Source organism: Culex quinquefasciatus, chromosome 3 (genome assembly GCF_015732765.1).
Source record: "Culex quinquefasciatus strain JHB chromosome 3, VPISU_Cqui_1.0_pri_paternal, whole genome shotgun sequence".
Lineage (NCBI taxonomy): Eukaryota > Metazoa > Arthropoda > Insecta > Diptera > Culicidae > Culex > Culex quinquefasciatus.
Genome location: NC_051863.1, coordinates 124827100 through 124847017, shown reverse-complemented (window position 1 = coordinate 124847017; position 19918 = coordinate 124827100). Strand labels below are relative to the sequence as shown.

The following is a 19918-nucleotide window of genomic DNA, read 5'->3' as shown; positions in this document are numbered from 1 at the left end:
CACCTGATGGGCAGAGGTGAGTTGCGTAATGATGTCGAGAAGTTGTTGAAGGTTGTTCGGGGGATGTTGAAACTCAAATTAATAGGTCACTGTTACGAGCTGCTCTCGGGATGAACATAAATTACCATTTAATCCAATTTGGTAATCGTAGCTCAATGCCGAACGGTTTTGTGGTTTTATTCCACTTTTCCCTCGAAGGTTAATGATAGCTTAACTCCTCACCGCACCTCATCGTTTAATCCTCCGTACCGATCAATGTAAAAATATTAACATGCATTTTTTCGCCCTCTCTTCTCTCTCTTTATAGGTTACATCCAGAAACACTGCTGCTAATGGGATAAAAGGTACAGTTTAATTTATGCCGAATTAAGGCGATTATCCAACCAAAATTCACGTGAAAATAAGTGCGACGAGTTCAAACGCGTTCCATCAAACGCCGGCGCGATCTTTGGGTGGCCATTTGTGGTTAATTGAAATTCGACTGCAGCATTTTCAAACGCTCCGCGAAAATTCATCAATATTTGCAAATGAGTTCATTAAAATTTCACCAGTGTTGGGTGTGTGTGGGTGGGTGACGCATTCATTTTTAACATCCACTTCAATTGGATTGAATTTTATAATTATTGACGCTTCTGTTTTTTTTTTTTTTTGCTTTTTTTACTTTCCTTTTATTTGTGCAAAATGTGCACCTCCCGTGGTGCCACTTCGTGTAACATGTTATTAAATTATCGAACAACACGCTGAACGCACAAGCACTCTCTGATATGTAAAAAAAAGCATTTGTTTTATTGTGTTTCTGGTGGACTGTTGGAACTTTAATTTAACCGATAATTAAAAACGCACGCTGGGAGGTGCATCCAGGGGGAAATGTGATTGTGAATGTTTAATTTGTGGCTTGTAATTTCATTAAAATGATGTCTTTTTGGGAAAATTGATCATACTTAACCAATTGACATTGAAGCATTGTTAAACAATTTCGTTTGAAGATCGCTCAAAGTCGAGGGACTGGATTTTCGCTATGTGATGTGATGATTGTCTAAGCCCAGGTTTCCTAGGAAACGATAATTGAGAATAGAATCAATTCCATCTGAACCAGATTCTTACCACCATGCTAGCCGTCCATTACCGGCCGCTCTTATCTCCACCGCGCACCAGGGACAAAGATAGGGGTTTTGGAACACGGTGTCTCCAAGTAAGTTTCGCTTGGACCATCAAGGAACCTCAGCCTCAGCCTTATAGTGCTTCCACATTGTATCCTTTTAAAAGAATTGTCTCCCTTAAATATTGCACTATTTTCCTCACGTTTCTAAATCCCATTAATTCTTCTCTTCTTTTTAATTATTTCTTTTGAAAATATCGATATCCTCGTTAAAACATTCTACTCAGTTTTTCTGACCATACTTTCATAAAATATCTTTATTGCTTCTACTAAAAAACTTAACAAAATGAAGCCATTGATTATATTCATATTAAGGCTCTGGAAGGCATCATTCCAGATCGGCCATTTGGCGGCCATGTTTGTTTTAGAAAATCATTCAATTCTTGATTCATAATTTATCAATTAAAAAAATGATTTTCTATGCGTTGTTTGTAGAAACATTTTACGTATCGTGATTATTTTTTCATGTTAATTTACTATTTCTGGACCTTGAATTCAAAACCATCATTGAGAGCCACCACCACAAGAGTGAACGACACCTTCTTACACCTTAATACACTACCCAAGTAACCACAAGCACTAAATTGAAGTATTAATTCAGTACTAAATCAGCACTGGAATGTTTTGAAGTAGTAAATAAGCTTTGCGAATGCTTCAAAGTACCACAACTTTGCAGCATTACAACTGGCATTAAATCACCATTTACGACCTTGAAAATGTGCTTCAAAGCATTTGATGTTTATCAACAAAGTAACCCATCGATACGGGAAACATTTCAACCAGGCACGCTCTTATTGACTTTAATCCTTCACCCGTCTTACCGTTCTAGTAAGCGTGCGGGCTAAGGCGCAGTTCCCCCAGTGTGCATCAGTTTCATTTTTGCGTGAACTGGGTTCAATTCCCGCTGATTGAAGTGTTTTTTTATTGTTTTTTTTGTACAAAACCGCAGCCTGTAATTAAGTCAAATTTTTCAAAACATATTCCCATAGCACAAAGGACATTATCAAAGGTGCTGTGGTAAATTGAATTACTTTTCTCACAAGCAAAAAGCTGCTTTCCGGAAGTCTAATACACCGTGGACCAAGCACTCCTCGGAAAAGCAGTTCCCGTTAGCCGTTAGCCAGTGCTTGTCCCTTTTAACCCGTAATTAATTGTACTGCACTTGACTGGCTGGCCACAATTTGCTGAGTGATAATCGATAATTTCCGTCCAACGAAATCACAACGGTAACTCGAAACAGCAGAAAGCAAGTCTTAATTAATGTTCGATGCATCAACCACATCGATTGAAACTTTCAAAACAAACACTCAATTCCGAATACATCAGATGGCTGGCGCGCATCCTGGAGATCGACGAGAAAAATGTAAGAATAACATCAAAGTGTCACACTCACACATGAAACGCAACAGGAGAATAAAAAAAAACAAAGGAGGCCCACCACCAAGTGTGAGTGGAGCAGCTGTTCTTTTTTTTCCCAGCCTTGACGTCGATAAAGCAGTTTGTTTTTGTTCGAGCTTTCGGCGAAGCATTAAATCGGCATCACTGTGCGCCACTTGAAATATTTCTCAAGGGAAAAGTGCTGATTAAATGTTTTGAAGCATTATTTGCTGGTATTAAATGCCAATATAATGCTGATTTAATGCTGCTATTTAGTGCTTCGCGGTTACTTGGGTATGGTATGTCCAGAGCAGCCCTCCTTCACTGTAGATTCTGTGAAATGTGATTCGTTCACAGAATCCTCTCTGCGGTAAACATAACGCAGTAGGGCTGGCCGCTTTAATTTTTGCCTTACATTTTTTTTACCAAAGCGTGCACAGTAGCCAAGATAGTAGTTGTCTTCTTATATCAAAATTGTTAAACTTACGGACCCAATCCTGCAAAAATGTGATTGCTAAAATAGACAAAATTTTGTTGTAAATTATTTTGATGACATTACTTTCGGAGATAAGTGAAAAATTATATCGATATTTTCTGTGGTTTTGAGGATGCTCTGGTTGATGTGTAACGTTAAGAAAACAAAATTATCCATTTCTTAAAAATGTGAAATATATGAAGAAAAAAAAGTTGGATTGTTGGCATAAAACGTTCAGAAAGACACTACAGTCCAGACTCAATTATTCGAAGGCCTTGGCAAAATCTAGTTCGGCTAATCGAATGACAACAAACAATTTTTTTGTGTCTTATTTTTGATAATTGTGAATTTTTAAATTCAAGATGGCGACCAAAATAGCGGTAATAAAATATTGAAAAAAATGCATTAAGTAGGACTTAAATGGGATCGCGGAACTCGAATTTAATGTTGAAAGTGAGGCAATTAAAAAAAAATTCTTTGCGATTACTTTTGTACATGATTCGTTTATTTGAAGTCACATACAAATCTTTGGATAATGGAAAGTTTGGATAATCAAGTCTGGACTGCAAATGTATATTTCAAACATTACTGCGTTTATTTCAAATTGAAAATTACATTTTTTTGATAAATTTAAAATTTGAAAAATTACCATGAAAAATATGTATTTTGCACAACAGTTTTACCGTAAAGCTTCCAAAAATTATAATCAAAACTGAAAATGAAGATCGCAGCAAAAAAACAGATCGCAGCATTTATTTCAATTTAAAAAAAGAGTCTCAAAATAGTCAAGGAATCAGAGAACAAAAATATTTTTGCAGAGCCTTCAAAGAAATTTGAAGAAAAAAGAATTGAACACAATTCAATATATATTTCCCTACACTGTGTAAATCATGTCAGTGGCTGAGATTATTTTGAAATATTTGGCTGATTGGGGCACAGCAACGCAAAAATTGATTTAATTTTGCAAAAAAGTTTTTGAATAAAAAAATAGTTTCAATTAATTAATTTTTATCTACATTGTTGTGTTTAAAAAAAATTCCTTAAAAAATAACAATTAAACTGAAATTCAAATGAGTTAAGGCCTCTTACCACCCAATTTTTTTTTTTAAATTTTCATTTTTCCCGTGTTTACGAGGTTATTTTTATCTACCTTTGTTCTTCGAAAATCTTTACTTGTCTTGCTTTATGTTTTTCTGGTTTCATTATGAGTATTTATATTTGCATTTATATTGTTTCGTATTTGTTTGTTTCTGATATTATCTGGCTTAAACTACTACCTCCTATCATTACCTTTTGTCTAATTTGTTTTTCATGTTTTTTCAGCCACTTTTTCATTTTTTCGCATGTGTTAAACATTTTTTACTCTAGAAAGAAACCATTATTATTTAGATTCTTCAAAAATGCTTGGAGGCATAGTTTGAGACAGTACAAATATTAGTGCGTACTTATTTTTACATACAATATTGAAAATATTAGGGAAAAATACAGCCAAGGTTGATCTCACTAAAAATGACATTTTTTTAAACATTGGCAAAGTTACGTCAAACAAGTTACACTTCCAACCCTACAATTTTCATAAATTTTAAAAGTTCTCCTTTCCTATGCTTTTTAAAGATCAAAAATGGGTTGAAAATGGATTTTTGGCGAATTTCTAGATCAAAGCCCGTCTAGAGGCGGAGTTGGGTTGTAGAGGGTCAATGATATTAGAATTTTCACAAAAAAATACAGTTTTATGCAATTCAGAATAAAAATTAATGGAATAAACATTTTTTTTGAAAGATACCTTTACATTTTTTTTCTAATAATTAAGGTATATAAATTTTATTTGCTACACTATTTCATTAATTTGCTAACTTTTCAACTCATAGCAAACATAAGTTCCGGCACGCCAATGCTTCAGCAAAATTCGTTATTATCGGTCATTATTTGAAAAAGAAAGGTGCGAAGTACAATTTGCAACTTTCATTTAAGGTTTTTCAAAAAATAAATTGAAAACTGCCGAATTTTCAAAAATATTCTTGATTGCAATAAACGTAAAAAAAATTTGCTTTGCATGAGAATAAATCTGGAGTTGATTTTTGAAAAGGTTAGAACATTGTTAATTTGTTTTTAATTGTTGACTGTTTTGGAATATTTACTATTCAATAAAAAAAATAAACAAAAATGAACATCGGAATTGTTCTGCGATGCCATCGAAAACAAGTTAATTCCGATTGATTGCTGGGAAATCAATTTTGTAACCTTTTGTTAACATCTTTTAGAAGTTAGCATAAAACAATATTTCCAATTATATTCGTTAAAAAAACAAACTTTATTATTTTATCTCTCACCTTATTAACATTTGAACTTGTATTCGAAAATAATCCCATTTCCGATCCAGAAACCCAATTCGACCCGACTAGTCTGCCCCCCACATCGCGCAATCACTTGCGCTAATTAACGCGCTCGAAATGAAATCGAAATTCCTCGAAATTACTTAATGTTCACGCTTTCTATCGATTGATTGACTGCGTCCCCTCCTTCCTCTCCCCAAGTTTGCTCACACCAGGTTTGCGGCACACTCCCCCACAACAAAATCAATGAAAAAAAAAAACCCGAAAGAATATCATTGAAAGTGAGAAAAACTAGCGTCGAGCAGAAAAAAAACATGAATTCAGTCGGACAACTAATGACCCCCGAAGCGGGCAGCGCTGAAAAAGTAAGATTCGATTTCAGTGTCCACTTTTGGAAGACTCACTTTTTTTTTGGTTGGTTGTACCTGCAGCTAGGGTAAGGTAACGTAATTTTGATTAAACTTATAAATTGAAGTTTCTTCAAGCTGTTCAGAATATTTGGCAACACTATTTTAACAAGCTTGCCAAAATTACAATCCTCTACCCCACCCATCGATTTTGCTCCACCACTTCTGTCTCTTTTAGCAGATTGCCCCAAAAAAAAAAAGAGAGCAAAAAAAATAAATTCCACACCGTATAATTTGATTTAAATTTTAACAGCAATTTCGCTTTCCACCTGCTGTCTAATGGAGAGACGTCTGGGCCCGGCCATTGGCAACACTGCTGCTGGCCAAAGTTGCTAGCGGGCACACATTCACACTCGTACGCTAGTTTAAATTATAGCAATTTCGGAATCGAACGATCTGAGGCGAGGGTGGATTCCGAAGCGAATCGACACCTTTTCGGTGATTTAGTGATGGTTTTAGCGGAAAAAGCTGTTAGAAGAAAAATTGATCCGGTGGAATTTGTGGGAAATCGTAGAAAAGTGTTTTAGAAAGAAAAAAAATATTGTGATATAAAATAGACTTAAAATATCTTAAGAAACTTTATGTTTTGGGAAAAATCAACTTAACAAAACATGACCCAAACTTTATTCTTAAAAACTGCACCATTTCCCAAACCTCAGAGAAGATCCCAACGCAGCAGTAACGAAGCAAGTTAAGAACTACACCAGCGAACCAGCAAAGCCACAAATATTGCCCTCCTTCCAAGGGTGCAAAGTATGTAATTAAGGTGTGCTTTTTGGCTGCGCTGACTTGGCCAGGTTGTTCTTTTTATTCCAGAAGATTTTCAATGACAGTGAGAAAAAAAAATCCAATTTGGTGACCCTCACCCCCTTCTTTCACCCTCGCCGGAGAAGAAAACTTTTAGTTCTTGGCAGTTTTTCGATCCGTTCCACTTGGATGGTCTCCCTCCACGGTCTAGGTGGAGTAGTCGATTCTGTCTAGTCCGTTTCCGGTGTTCCAGCGAGCGGATTCCACTTACTTTCAACTGATGAGCCGAGGATAATCGAAAAAACGATTCGGCCTTTATTAATAAAGGGGAGTTGGCACGGAAAGTTTTCTCTTATTGAATTGGCATGATTATCGCCTTAATTGAGAAATTAAGTAAACACACATTGTTTTTGTAAGATAAGTGTCAACTTCAAATCAGTAGAAAATTAAAACTTTTCAGTCCAAGTCAAACGAGTGCTGTAATGAACTTTTCAGCACTGTTTTTTGGAAATGATAGAAGACGAGAATTATAGTAACAGTTAACTTATAAAACTACTTTGAATGTTAAAAAGCCTGTTGAACTTATTATCCCTTTACTGCTTATGTTCACATAAATACATCATATGCATCTCTTTATTTTTGAGTTTATGAAATGGTGAGAAATTGTTAAACAAGAAATTTAAAGTATAACGTACACAGTAATAATAGTTTGATTTTGAAGAGTTGGAAATTCGGTGGATCCCACTTTTTGTATTATTTTTTTATAAAATATAGAGTTAAAAAATGAATTTAGCAGAAATTAATGAAATGTTTATTAGCTTCGTGTACACAATTATTTTTTTACCACGTAAATTTCATGATATACTTTGTGTTCTCGCAAAATTAAGTTGAAAAAATATGGTTTAAAAACTTGTTTTCTTGCTCTATTGAAACGTGTTTTTTTAAACAATACGATAACTAAGTTTTCTATTTTTTTTTTTCAATCCTCCATCTCATCAATTACACGTGATGGTTTGCTTCTTTTCATTTTTATCTAAGATCTTAGCAAAACAAAAAAAATCTCAAAGAAATTGTATTGAATATCTCATCTGCATAGGAAAACTCATGATACAAAGTATTGATTTATAAATGTCATGATTTTTTTTTTCAATTTCATGTGAAATTGAATTTTTATTTATCATAACGAATTACGTTTTTTGGTTTATTAACATATTTCAATGTGTCTTTTTCAGGTTTTTACAAATTTTATAGAAAATATTCCACAACAGGTAACAGGAACAGTACAGTTTTATCATTTTTGTCTTTAAAAACACAAAATCTAAAAACATGTCTTAACCCTCTACAACCCAACCCCGACATTAGATGGGCTTCAATTAAAAAAAATAGCCAAAAATCTATTTTTCAACCAATTTTTGATCCTTAAAAACATTGGAAACAAGAACTCTTAAATTTTGGAAGTTTTTAATAGTTCATTTTTTTAGGGTCAACTTTGGCTGTGTTTTTCTCTAACATTTCCTATATTTTAAGTAGAAATAAGTATGCAGTAATTGTTATAGTGTCTCAGACTATGCCTCTACGCATATTTTACAAATTAAACGATAATTGACTCGTTTTATAGCAGGAAATGTGTAAAACAAGCAAAAAAAAAAATAAAAAGTGACTGTAAAAACATGAAAAAAATAAATAGGCTAAATGTAAAGATAGGAGGTGGTAGAATAGGCCAAACACTACAAAAAACAACATGAAACAAAATAAATGCAAATCAAAATACAAAAAATTAAATACGAAAAACATAAAACAAGAGAAGAAATTTTTTTTCGTAGAACAAAAGTTGACTCAAAATAAACAAGGGAAAAATAAAAGAAATCGATCCCAAAACTTGGACAGTTGAGGGTTAATCCACCAATATGTTGCATTATAAACATTACTTTTCTTGTGTCTTAAAACAACCTGCCATTTTTTTCCTAAATATCCTTTATCACTGTTTTTAAATTTGTTCATAGTGTTAAACAGAATAAAAACATACGGTTCTGTTTAAATTTTTAAGATTTATAATTTCACTTGAGTATTTTTTAACAATAAAGTACGCAATTCTTGTTCAGAAAATTTGAAAAATAAATTAAAACATAAACTTTGAAAAATATTTGCAACGAACTAATAAGAGTATTTTTTAAATCCTACAATTTTTACAAATCATCATATTTTTTTAGAAAATACTCAAATTTTGAAGATTTGCAATATGGGTATCAAAAGAAGCAAAATATTGCATACTTCATGTATACCGTCATCAGGGGTGACATTGGATCTGGAGGTGAGATTGGGTCATACAAAAATGCTGAATTTCGTATGACCCATTCTCACCCTCTGAGTCCCAATGTCACCGCTGATGACGGTATATTCAAATTGTGTATGCTTAATATCGTACAAGTTTTTGCGTCGTTTCATACCCATATTACATATTTTGAAAATTCGGGGTTTGTTTGGATAATACGGTAATTTGTGATTATTTTCGTGATCGTGACTTAACGGCCTAACAACCTAGGCCGGGACCGACATTTTACTTCCTCATCCGATGGAAGATGGAAGATGATATTTATGTATATTAAATTGAAGTATTTTCATCCATATTATTAGATGTTGAATCAAATAGTGCGACTCAGTTTTACAGAATGGTGGTGTCTATTTAGGTCTCATACTTGTCTATTTAGGTCTCATACTTGACTGGAAACTATTGTTTCGGCAGCATGTAGATAAAATATTGAACAAGTGCAGCATTCTCATCAGGTGTTTGTATCCTTTAATTAACAGAAAATCATAGCTATCTTTGAAAAATAAGTTAGCAGTTTACAAACAAATAATTTACCCCGTTATTGAGTATGCAGTACCTGTTTGGGAGTGTTGCGCTAGAACTCATAAATTGAAGCTCCAGCGTGTCCAAAACAAGGTACTCAAAATGGTTTTGAATGTTCCTGGCTGGACAAGATCAAGTGAGGTTCATAAATTAGCAGAAGTAAAAATGTTGGATCAGAAGATTCAAGAAAAATGTTTGAAATTCAGGGAAAAATGTGCTATTTCTGAATACCCCTTGATTCAAGGATTGGTTTAGTTTATTGTAAGTTTAAGTTAGTTTTAGGTTAGGTTATCTTAACTTTTTTTTTATTTATTTTTTTTCCTCATTGTACCTTGTGTTACAAAAATGATAAATCATATACTTTTAAAATTATGAAAATGAACAGTGTTTAAATCACGAAAAGCAAACTAAAGCTGAAGAGCCACAGCTGACCACTTATTATGTAAACCAAATGTAATTATTATAAGAAAGATTCAATAAAGTATATTTAAATTCAAAAAAAAAAAAATTCGTTGATTCGCTAGTCGTTAGTCGTTAGAAAATCATGAATGTTTCTTTCATTTTAAATAGAATTGAAATTCAGAAGCTGGAGACCAGAACTAAATAAAGTAAATAAAAAAGTATTTACACCCCTTGTGCACAATGCACATTTTGTGATGAAACATGTAAACAATTTAAAGTTTGACAGAAACCTAGTACAACGTTTTGGTCAGGAACTCATGTTGAACATTTTGCTACTGAAAAGATGATTTCTATAAAAAGTTATATGACAAATACTATTACAAAAATCGAAAAAGGTGCAAAAAAAAGTTTGTACACCTTTTGAAAAATTAACATAAATAAAGTTATTTGTTGACAAATCACCATGAATACGGTCTCCCAACTCCAAATAGGCATCCTTGACTGTAATTTGAATTGAATATAAATTTTACTAACTACTTAGTATAAAAGTTTATGTAACTCTGGAAATTTTATATAAAACTTATCTTAACTTAATTTTGCAAACTATTAATTTAAAGCAATGTCAATATATTACCATAAAATTGCTAAATAAACATTTTGGAGTGGGTATAACACCGTTTTGGGGGTCTTTGTATCGATAGAATATCCAAAATCCACTACTTTCAGTGCAAAAAAGAAAATATAGTTCAAAGCATTTCATCTCCGACCACCAGTTATTACACCGGACAAATCATATTCTTCGACAGCCAATATCGAGCCCGGTATCATATCCCAGCTCGTTCGAGCAGTCTGGCTCTGTGGTCATGACGTGAGGCCAGCAGGCTCCACCAGTCAGTATGGTAATAGCACGCTTCAGTGGGTTCTAGTTGGCGCATCGCTGGCCACTGGCCTGGAACCAGCAGGACGGTGGTAGCACACTCCGACATTCGGAGAGATCTGAACTTCCCCATCTTCCCTTTAGCTTCATGAGGCGAGAAAAATTAATTACTCCACTTCAGCTGCCAGGCCCGGGGAAGACTTCTTTAATTTTTTTTTTATCTTCTTGCTGCTCTTTTCTATAACGATTATGAAGACACGATTATGAGCCCTCTTCATATCGGGAAAAAAGAGCAAGACTGGGATGATAAGCCTTGGACACACACTCACACGAGAGCTTCTTGAATTACAACATCAAATGTGAGGGGGGAAGGGGAGTGCACGTGGAACGAAGTGTGACGCATAATGGCTTGATGATGATGGTGATGATGACCATTATTGCGAATGTGTGATCCTTACCGGGATGATAATTGCTATTGATGGAGCATGGAGTTCAGGATTGGGATTTAGTTTACTAGCTTTGTTCTAATGTACAGACTTATCTGCATTTGATCTTACACTTTATGTGTATGTGTGTTATTACGGGTTAATGATTTCGATAAATGTATTCTTAGCAATGCTTTTTAGATTTGCATACTTGATGTCATTCAGCTGAACTAGCTTAGCTCTGTGCTGTTTAATAACTCTCACTTGCTCAACCTTCAATTCCGTTCAAATCTTTAAAGAACTGCAAACTTTAAATGCCCATCTTAATGGCCTCTGAAAATATTTTTCCTCTACACAGAAAAAAAATGTGAATTTACTCGAAACGGAAAAAATGAATCCTATGTAAACTCAGTTGATGTAAACTTGAGATTCGACGTAAACGGTTGAATCACACGTAAAATCATGTTTTACGTATAATTTGTCGCAAATTAACATCAAATGATGTTACATTCGAAAACATTTTTTTGTGTGTAGGATGTTTCTTTTATTCAGATTAAGAATTTAAAACAAAATTCAGATAATTGTTAGCGCAACCAGAATGCATAGTTCTTTACTTTTTAATAGATTTGATTTTTGATATGGAGGTCCTTAATAAATATTTATCATGATTAAAGAAATTCGAATCCAAGCAAAAAAAAACAAATGATCAGCAGTTAATAATGTTTTATCAATTATGTGCAAATTTTGAACTCCTTTGTTAATGTTTCTGGTCAAGAATAAAAATAACAATAAATTTCAGAATCTAGGCCTGATTCTCAACGTTTGGAAACAAAAATTATCACAACATTCTTCAAACATTATTACTGCTGTATTTCTATTCATTATCAGCAATATATCAATGAATTAGTGATTTACTCTTCAAATTTTTTGATCGTTAATATTACAAAGGTGATGTGCATGTTTTTGCATGCAATTTCACCTTCGGATTGTTTTGCTGTGTAAATAAGCGTGTACTAGGTATTCTTGAAGGTTGTTAACGATAAAATTATCAAGGTACGATATCGTTATTTCAATAATTCTATGGGTGACTTCTAATTTTTTAAATCTTTCTAAAATTAATTTCATCCAACCAAATCACGATAAACTTCCAAGGATTTCAAAATATTTTTTATTTTTTTATGTTTTTTTTAAATAAATACCAAGTTTTTTTTTTAAATAAATAAGATTGAATAAAAAAATAAAGCGATACCCATTTTGCGGATCTGTGGACTAATATTTAAACGATTATCCCTAATAAGTCAAATTAATGTTGGTATATGCCAAATACAAATTTTAATGCTTTAAAATTCTTTTCGATTCTGTTCAACTGTTCAAACATTAAATCCACTATCAAATCTTGATTTCCAGACCGAAATTTGTTTTTTTTTTTCAATTTCGAGAATTCTCGGGAAAAATATTAAATTTCAGAAATTCCCGGTTTTGGTAAAATTTCGAAAATTTTGTCCCGGGAATTCCCGGAATAGACGCATTTAAAAATTTAGTTTAATTTTCTAAAATACTATTTTTTTTATTATCGTATTTTTTCGAAAATTTCCAATTTTCATAAATTGCAATGTGGTTATTTAACGAGGCAAAATTTTGCATGCATATATACAATTTTATAGTTTTTCTTTTACAGATTGCAAAGGTTGCTTCGTATTAGACCTATATTGCAAATTTGCACCCACAACTGTACATCGGCATACGAGAGGATAAAGAGCACGATTCGGTAGTAAAATGGTACTGTGTGTGGACGGAGAGGATAAATCCCGAAATTACCGAGGGTACTTTACTCATCTTAAAAAAAGTTCATCCATCAAAAAAAAAAAGTACCGGTACCGAGACTCGAACCCAAGACCTTCGGCATGAACCGTGCCTTTGCCGTATGGGCCACCATGGTTCGGTAACTACGTGGCGGTCATTTGTGCATATAAGCCACTCAAGAGGATGAACTGTTCCAATGAACGAATGAACACGCGAGAGAACTATACTCTTGAAAAATAGCACTTTCCTCACGTCGTGAGGACTATCCCCTCGCTCTTTAACTTTGGGTGTGGAGATAGGATCAATTTCAAAGAATTCGGTATTTTTATTTAAATTCGAGGTGAAGCGGGGGCAAAAAAAAGTAAAATGAAATAATTAGCAGTTTACGGTTTCAGCACTTTTACGAAACTAGTGTTTTAAAGTGTATTATGTATTACATAAACATAAAAAAATACTGACAAATGCTTTATCTGATTGGATTAATTCAATTTTAAAAAGATTTTAGAAAGTGTTCTCTATTTTTTACTAATTAGAAATTATTTTAGCCCTTTCATTTTTGAAGAAATTTTGAAAGGAGCGGGGACAAAACTTAAAAAAATAAAACATCAAGAGTCGTACATTGACCAAAAGAGAATGAATATTTTTATTCATTTTCTTGGATGTCAAAACATGACATAAACTTTTGCCAATTGTGAACGACTTACGACTAGTGGTGTCACTGAATAAAATCTTAAAATAGATCACAGAACAGAATCACATTCTGAACAAATGTCTGTGTGTGTGGTGGGATGTTGATCAAAAATTGTTGCACTGGATTATATCGGCACTGGCTGAACCGATTTTGTCTGTTTTGGTCTTATTCGATCCGTCTTGGGCTTCCATAAGTCGCTATTGAAGATTAAAAAGTTGAGTTAAGTACATCAAAATTTATGTTAAAAAAACGTTTTTAACAAAAGTCCGAAAGATTGTAAAAAGAGCGGTTTTTGCAAAGAAACCTGTCATAATATATATTTTTAGAAAGGTATTTAGAAGACCTTTCTAACGAGTCCAAAACATCGAGGATCTGACAACCCTATCAAAAGTTATTAACACTTAAGTGCTATTTATACATTTTTTCTAGGCCGGATCTCGAATATTTCAATAAAAAGGATGTTTGTGTCCATTATGCGACCCGTCGTTAAATAGATAATTGTAAAATCTTTCTAATGAGCCTAAAACATCGAATATCTGATAACCCTATCAAAAGTTATGAGCACTTAAGTGTTAACTAAACACTTCTTGAAGCCGGATCTCAGATATTTTGATGAAAATGATGTGACCCATCGTTGGATGCGTAATCACTAGACCTAGTCAACGCGTCCAAAAGATTAATCTGACAACCCTATCGATAGTTATGAGTATATGAAGTTATATTAAGAGATCATTTGTAGGCTGAAAAAAACTATATTAATGTGAGGAAGGCATCAACCACCTGACGGTAGATTAAGTAACTTTTTTTTAATTTTTCTGTTTCAAGCATACTATAATTAATAATAATATTATTCACCTAAGTAATAATGTTGCAAAAAACCAAGTATTTGTAATTTTTCGCAGATCTTGATGAGAGTTGATCAACAACATTCATCGAAACTTGTCCATAAATCTCTGTAATGTTCACTAGCTAATGAACTCGCACGCGCGTCTGTGCAAGTCTGTGCCACGTCGTGTTTGACTCATTTGTACGCAAATGTCAAACGTTTCATCAACTCTCTTGAACAGCACCACGGTGACATTCACCGAATCCGAACTCAACCCTCTTCTCAAGAATTTCTGTAAAAATCAATTCGCAAGAGGTCCCTCCTTTTCCCAGCCGTCCCAACCAGTATCATTTTTCCACTCACGTTCATAATTGATTGAATCTTTAATCAAAGTGGACAGGTCAATTTCCCGGGGCCCCGCGTGAACCCTTTCACGAGTGATGATTTTTCCTGGAGAATTGGGGGAATTTCGTGGAGTGGAAAAAGAAGACAACTCCCACGCTACATTTTGTTTTTAAATTAATTTCCGGACAGTAGCAGCGAGGGGGGGGGGATTTAATTTTTCATTGACTTTCCCGAAATTGACGCCAGCTTCTACAATCTGCGAGAAGGAGGTGGAATGTGAATGGTCCCTTTTTTGGTGAAGCTTCGAGTGGAAGGAACCATTTGCATACGTAATTGGTTCTGAGTCCGGGAATGATGCAGAGTGCCGTTTTTTGGCAAGGAAATTTGATTAAAGATTCACCCGTTTTCTCTGGAACGAGTGATAGACTATCTATCGAGTTGACACTCTATCCAGTTGTAGTAAGATAGATCATCAATTTTCATTACATTACAACTGAAAGATGTCGATTTTCATATTTTTTTGTGAGAAAAATGTAGTGGAGTTTAACGTTTTTTCCTCCAACTGACATTTAATTTTTCAGTTCCAATTCGGCATCTAAATTGTGGCTCTAAGTAACCACAGTTACACAACATTCAAATGGCTTCAAGCATCATTTGTACCCCCTCGTTGCACAATTGCAACTTAAACAACAAACCACTTTGACGAACCCATCATTTGTAACAAATTGGATTGCACAATTTCCATAACGATTGAAGCGCCAACCATGGCAAATTTAGTCTGCCTTAAAAAAAAAAAAACATTGTAAAAAAAGAAGTTAAAATCGTATAGCTCCCCCCTCAATTAGCCCTTTGTGGTGGGTAACAAATTAATGCTCGCACACGCCCAAATCGCACACCCTCGAAAACCCAAAATAGCCCACCGATAAAACCAAATAACCTCATTTTCTCTTCACATTTGCTACTGTGCTCTCATTGGCTGGTCGAAAAGAGATAAAATTTCGATGAGGAAGCCTCGGCTCGTAAAAATGGTGGCGGCGGGTAATGAAGTGAGCAGCGTGTAATAAAATTACATTGCACTTTTTTTTGCTTTGCTCTTTTGGTGAGTTTTCTTTGCTCGAAATTGAACCCCCAAAATGAACGTTGGTGTGCGGGCATTTATTTGCAATTGCGAGCCAGCCAGCATCAAGGGGCAAACCGGGGGAACGCATCAATGGCAAATTAGGCGCACGTGGTATACACCCAACTGGCAGTCGCATGATTGTGATGCATGGCGGCATGAAAGTATATCAGAATCTGCATGAAATCTGTCCTCATGCATTTTTTGCGATATAGGAGTATGACATTTTGGCCCGTTACCGACAATTATCGACATTACTGACGGCTTTTTGGTTGTATTTCACAAAAAAACACTTAGTAGAACGAGGATTGAACCACCAACTTCTTGGTTATTGATCCGACACGCTACCACCGCGCCATGGACGCTTGATGAAAAGTGAGTGAAAGAGCACCAACATATGCTTCTCTTTGGAGTGTTGCTCGGAGACGGGCCAGCTTTATATGTGTTGGTGAGAACTGCAGATCGCTGAAATTTTTACACGCGGGCAAAAATGATCTACGGGCTTGCTGCAAAAAATGTTATAAAATATGACATTTTCTGCAGCAAATCCAATGTTGCAGATTTTGAGATATATTTTTCCTTTGGGTGTAGAGGAGTACCTTTGAGCCACTTATGCAACTTTCGACTTGGAGTTCGATCCACTTCGGGTGGTACGCGTTAGACTGGTCCAATAATTGTTTTGTTGAGTTTAATGTAAATATCTAATTATTCATGTATGATAATTGCTGATAATAAGGGTTCGATTCCTCCGAATGACCCATTTCCCAAAAATATTTAGGACCTTGAATAAAACAATGTAATGTTTCACATTTGTCATGATGCCAATTTTGGTAACCAGTAATCACAATTAAAAAAAAAATTAGTTCTTAAAAGGAATTAATCTTACAAATTAATCTTCTATGAGAAAAATGAACTTGTGTCAGCATTAAACACAAGTTGGAGAGTTTTTCCCTACTTTGAAAAAGTTAAAAATTCTACCATAAAGGAAAAAAATCAACTTTTGTCCACAATTATCACAAGTCAAAACCATTCACCCTTCTTCAAAGAAGGACAAATTGAACTTAAATAAGAAAATACAACACTTGTCAGCAGTTAAAACGGTAAAATCTTCACACTTTACACATTAAAACTGATCACTTCTTGAAATAAATAGTATATTACGTAATAAATAAACTTTTATGGGAAATGGATCATTCTGGAGAATGAATTTCTGGGGAATAGAATATTCTGGAAAATGGAATTCATGGGAATGGTACCGTAAACCGGAGTGACTTTTATAGGATTACAATTTGTTCTGGAATATTTTCCAACAGGTAACAGTTTTTTTTCAAGATTATTATTTTTAAAACATGTACTGCCCTAGTAACATTTTTAAACTTACAGGTTTTATCATGGTTCTGAAAACCCTCGTACGGCCTAAATAGACTTTTATGGCCTACTTAAAACCTAAAATGTTACTAGGGTGGGGTAAGCCACACAAAGTCCATGAACAATTTTGGAAAAAAAAATTTTTTCAACAGAGTTTTGAAAAATAGTTACGCTAAAAATCCTTAGTTTAAATTCCGGGGTGACTTTGATTGTCATAGTTTTTCTTGTTAGAATCAGATTTAAGGTGTTCAAGCTTTATTTTTACATTAAATTTACCATCACTAAGGTTGCTGATATAGATTTTACGAACAAAAAATCATTGATTATATTAATTTAACTTAGTTTATAAGCTTTTAAATCAAATACATATAAATTTTAGGTAAAATTGTCAAAAAGTTGGAATTTCGCATGAAATTTTTTTAAACTAGTTTTGTTTATAAAATTATCGATTTATATTGCATTTCATACTGAACTCGAAGCACGAATCACAAGTTTTCACATTTTACATGAAATTTGTTCATCTGAAATTGCCTATAAATTTTTTGGATTGTTTTCATTTGTGTTTCACAAACACATATTATTTATTAATTACATACTTATTTAACCTTCAAACTCAATTCAAAATCTTGTTTTTTGAGAAAATCATGACACTTTGATATTTGATAGTTAACCAACTTTTTAAACTTTTCAAATTTTTATGAAAAGTTCTTCTTGAGGTACTTTGAACACTTCCCTACCACGGTCAGTATGATTCTAAACCATTCCGTACGTATTTAAAATTGTTCTCTTCTGTTTGCGGAAAAATCGCAAACTTATCAATGTCATCCCGGCTATCAAAGTCACCCCGTTTAACGGTATTTTTTTGAAGTTCATTCTTTGTTACAACCATGATTGAATCCGATTGAAAAAAATTTTACCAAAGAAGGCATTTTGAATCATTGATTTGTCCATAGAAGTCTCCAAACAATTAAGAGGGCTGGACTTTAAAAACGGGCATTTCAATATTCAAGAATCTGTATCACGAAAAGAGAGTTTCAGATCAATTTGGTGTCTTCAACAAAGTTGTACGTTATTGTGAGGACAATTTAAAATAGTTAGTAACACACTAAATACAATTTCATTTTTTAATTTACATTCTAACTGTATCCCGATTTGTATTATCCGTTTTTGATATGTTTAAGTGGACAAAAAAAACCTTATGAATCACAGTTAAGTATGAAAAAAATGAAAGAGACATAAACTTAACAAAAAATCGAGTTTTTTTTTTGGTAGTCTGCGTCAAAGATCTTAACTCCAGGGAGTTCTTGGATGACCCAGGACATCCCAACACACCAGCAAAGAAGTCTCCCATACTCACTGAAGCTATGCGGGTATGTCCCGGAGTCAAAATCTATCGACCTTTTGCTTGTTACGGCTGTAGACCCACCGGTCTTGAATCCAAGTAGTTCTTGGATGACCCAGATCAACCAAATAAGTGCTTACAACATTTTATGTTATTTATAACAAAATTTGTTATTTGTCGTTATGATTTTTTGTTATTGGATCGTTATTGTAATAACAGACTAATAACATTTTTAGTTATTCTTCGAAGAAATCTTTGTTATTATTTTTGTTATTTTAACAACTAATCCGATCATCCCAATAACAGCTCGAGGTTCGGGGCGAATTGCGTTTTTTTTGTACACAAATTTGAATTTATTTTTGCAATTCCGCCGTGAAACTACTATTTTTTTTCTTTCATCCTCGAACAACGAAACGGCCTTCTTTTCTCAACCAAACATAACAGACTGTGAAATTATTGCGTTTCAATGCTGGAAAGTTTAACTTATCAGCACCAAAATAACATTCTTCGATATTTTTTGTTTGATCGGTAATTTTACATAAAACATGGATGTTTGACATAAATTTCCATTCAATAAGCATTGAAAATAGTAGTAGCCAATACAATCAAAATTAACAAAGTGAGAGTGAATAAATATCCTACTTTCTTCATATCAAAGTATTTTCCTTTAAAAACTGGCTCCGTCTACCAGCCCCTGCAGATGATTCGCTATTTGCAGCACTAATAAATTCGCTGCAAAATTTGCTCAATAAAAGCATACCCACCGCGGAGTTGCTGCTAGTTGATTAATATGCGTAATTAGTTTCCCCAAATGCCACACTCCCAGCCAGCAACATCAACATACCAGTCGGTGCAGTACTTTTCACTGTGGCAAACCAGGAAGAAAAAAAAGAAAAACTCGCACAGATTTAGGTACTCGCGAATCAGATTAGTGTTGTGTGTTGTGTGTTGCGTATAGTTATGCGGTTATGAATGTCTGGGTGTGTACATTTTGGGTTGGACTGAAATCATCAAAAAGGGTGGAAATTTGCCTAATCGATTTTTCGGACAAATGATTGAGTTCGTGCCTCGCAGAACCCGCATATTTATAGGAAATTGTTAGTTACGGACTGCGGTTATTGGCAGTGCCATTTTGTGAATAGTTTAATTATGTTTTACAATGTAAATGTTGATACTCTGATAATGATTTCTATATTGATCAAATTTTCCACTCTCTCTCTTTCTATTTGCAGGTAATTGAAATTCGCAATCGATACACGTAAAACGGCAATTGGTAAGCTCATAATTTGCGCTGATTCCGCAAACATTTCAAAATTGAACTTTAGAGAAAACTGGGCCGGTGCCAGCGGCCGCTCCAGTCAATGATGATGATC

The 19918-nt window shown here is 34.0% G+C and overlaps 1 protein-coding gene across 1 annotated transcript in view; it reads left to right on the top strand.

Moving 5' to 3' along the window:
- Positions 1-315: 315 nt before the first annotated feature.
- The window catches only part of LOC6047431, a 228287-nt gene continuing 208684 nt past the window's right edge, over positions 316-19918 (top strand). The window contains exon 1 of the mRNA XM_038261651.1: positions 316-344. The gene's annotated coding sequence lies outside the window, so the exon portion shown is untranslated. The remainder of the gene's footprint in view (positions 345-19918) is intronic.